This window comes from Lynx rufus, unplaced genomic scaffold (genome assembly GCF_022079265.1).
Source record: "Lynx rufus isolate CCGP_SWC_20201006 ecotype Redwood Valley unplaced genomic scaffold, mLynRuf1.p SCAF_2, whole genome shotgun sequence".
Taxonomy (NCBI): Eukaryota; Metazoa; Chordata; class Mammalia; order Carnivora; family Felidae; genus Lynx; species Lynx rufus.
The window spans coordinates 169,540,613-169,543,962 of NW_025814834.1; the positions used below are offsets into that span (position 1 = coordinate 169,540,613).

General features: G+C 38.8%; 1 pseudogene; it reads left to right on the forward strand.

Moving 5' to 3' along the window:
• The first annotated feature begins 1,906 nt into the window (after positions 1–1,906).
• LOC124514338 (translationally-controlled tumor protein-like) lies at positions 1,907–2,649 on the forward strand (annotated as a pseudogene).
• Positions 2,650–3,350: the final 701 nt, after the last annotated feature.

The following is a 3,350-nucleotide window of genomic DNA, read 5'->3' on the forward strand; positions in this document are numbered from 1 at the left end:
CTCGAGAAGAGTTTCAGCAAAGTGGGACTAGAAGGGAACTTCCTCAATCTAATAAGAATACCTCTGAAAAACCTATGTCTAACATTCATCCTTAATGAAAGAATGAATCCTTTCCTTCTGAGATTGGACAAGCCCATATGTTCTCACTATTTAAATGTATTGTAGATTTAAATGTAAATGTTAAAACTATAAAGCTCACAGAAGAAAACATAGGAGAATATCTATACATAATTTGCGTAGCCAAAATTTCTTAGCTATGACATTAAGGAAAACTTAAAAAGTGAAAATGTAAGCTATAGAAAGAAAGAAAGCATTCCCAATACATTACCAGCAAATCACTACTGAAAACACACACACACACACAAATTTAAATAGGTTAAAAACCTGCAGAGTCAGTTCATAGAAGAGGATATATATATATATATATATATATATATATATGATCAATAAATAAATAAAAAGATTCTCAACATCATTAGTCATCAGATAAATGCAAATTACAGCCACAGTTAAATACTACCTCATAATCACTAAAATGTAAAAGATTACAAGACTGATAGCACTAGATGTTGGGAAGGATACTGTTATGGGTTGGACTGTGTCCCACCAAAAAAGATGTTGAAGTCCTAACCCCTAGTACCTCAGAATGTGACCTTATTTGGAAACAGGATCATTGCAGATGTAACTAGGTATGTGGTGAATCACAACATGGACCCCTAATCCAGTATGACTGCTGTCCTTATAAGAAGATGGCCATTAAAGACAGATACAAAGAGGAAGTCATGTAAAGATGGAGGCAGAGATTAGAGTGATAGAAGCCAAGGAACATCTGGGGCTACCAGGAAAAAAAGATCCTATCCTGAAGCCTTTACGGGGGAGCACAGCCTTCCTAATATCTTGATTTTGGACGTCTAGCCTCTAGAACTGGGAGACAATAGATTTTGTTGTTTTAAGCGACCCAGTTTGTGATACTTTATTGTGGCCACCCTAGGAAATGTATACAGTTATTTTTTTTTAGTTTATTTATGTATTTTGAGAAAGAGAGAGAGAGCGAGCAAGCACACACACGGACAATTGGGGGAGGGGCAGAGAGGGAGAGAGAGAGAGAATCCCAAACAGGCTCCACACTGTCAGCACAGAGCCACACATGGGGCCTGAACTCGGGAACTGTGAGATCATGACCTGAGCCAAAATCAAGAGTCAGACGCTTAACTGATTGAGCCACCCTGGCACCTCAGAAATGTGTATAGTGATAAAACAACTGGAACTTCTAGATATTCCATATATTTCTTATTAAGTTAAACATACACTCACTATATGACTCAGTAATTCTGCTCTTAGGGTATATATCTAAAAGAAATGAGACTATATGTCCACAGAAAACTTGTACATGAATGTTCATAGCAACTTTCATTATAGTAATCACAAATCGACATATATAGAAGGTACATGAACGGGAGATTAGATAGAGAATATGGTATATTCATAATATTTAACGCTACTCAGAAACATAAATGAACTGCTCATAAATGCAACAATACAGATGAATCTCAAAAACATGCTTAGTAAAAGATGCCAGACACAATATTGAACATATTGGCTAATTCCATTTATCTGAAAGTCAAGATAAGCAAAATTAAGCTATTATGATAGAAATCAGAACAATGGTTCCTTCTGTAGGTTTACAGAGAAAGGTTCAGGAAGAATGTTCAGATGTGATGGAAATAGTCTATATCATGATTAAGGTGCTGGTTATGTGGATGTAAATATTCATCAAAACTTTTGTCACTCTCTTTTCTGCCTGCTCTCTCTTCTCCCCAAGGGCTGCTCTGGGAGAACCACGCTCCCTCAGAGCTCCCAGCTCCTGCTGAGCTAGTGCCTCCATTATCTCTCTTCAGCCACAGTCATGATTACATAACCAGACCTCATCAGCCATGATGAGATGTTCTACAATATCTATAAGATCCGGAAGATGGGCCATGGGCTGTGCCTACAGGTGGAGGGAAAAGGGTGAGTAGGACAGAGGGTAACATTGATGACCTGCTCATTGGGGGAAATGATGGCGCTAAAAACTCTACTGAAAACACAGTAGTCACTGGTGTTCGTGTCGTCATGAACCATTACTTGCAGGAAACCAGCTTCACAAAAGAAGCCTATAAGAAGTACCTCAGGGGCGCCTGGGTGGCTCAGTCGGTTAAGCTTCTGACTTCAGCTCAGGTCATGATCTTGCGGTCCGTGAGTTCGAGCCCCGCGTCGGGCTCTGTGCTGACAGCTCAGAACCTGGAACCTGCTTCAGATTCTGTGTCTCCCTCTCCCTCTGACCCTCCCCTGTTCATGCTCTGTCTCTCTCTGTCTCAAAAATAAATAAACATTAAAAAAAAAAAAAAAGAAGTACCTCAAAGACTACATGAAATCAATCAAAGGCAAACTTGAAGAACAGAGGCCGGAAAGAGTAAAACCTTTTACGACAGGGGCTATGGAACACATTAAGCACATCTTTGCTAATTTCAAAAAAAAAAAAAATACTGGTTCTTCATTGGTCAAAACGTGACTCCAGATGGCATGGCTGCTAGGCTGGACTACCATGAGGATGGTGTGACCCTATTTAAGATTTTCTTTAAGGATGGTTTAGAAATGGAAAACAGTTAACAAATTTGGCTGTGACTTTGTTGTCATAACCGGCCGCTACCCTTCATCCTCACAACACCTCGCAACTTAGGCAAAGGGGACTGATGCCATCTTGAACCCTTCAGTTATTTTTGACCTTGACTTATTTGGAGCAGAGGCATTGCTTTTAAGAAAAAAAAACAATGTCATGTAGGTTGTCTAAAAGTAAAATGCATTTAAACTCATTTGAGAGAATGCCTCTTAGCTTAATACATATTTAAGTCCATCCTGTGTAGTGTCCTGGAGAAGCTAGTGCCTGGTTGTAGAATACTACGAGAAAGCATAAGGCTGCCAGCAGATAACTTCTACAGTGAAAGCTACTTCTGGGACTGGAACCTAAAAAACGAGAACCAAAAAAATCTTAATTCTGAGTTCAAGTAAAGGGAAAGACCATGCTGGTAGCTGTGCCAACATTTGGAGTGGATTCCTTACACATTTCATCCCCTACAAACGGAAGTAGTTAACTCTGGAAGAGATTACCGAGAGAATAAAAAGAGATGAATAAAGTTGGAAGCAAAATAGCAACAAAACAAATCTCACTCTATACTTAAGATTTTTGTATTTATTGTATATAAATTATATCTCTATAAGAGTAATTATCGAAAAAAACCCTCTCAGTAGAAACATAAAAAGCAAAGTTTGACTTGCACTCCTGGTTAGAATGGAGAAATACAGGGTGGGTC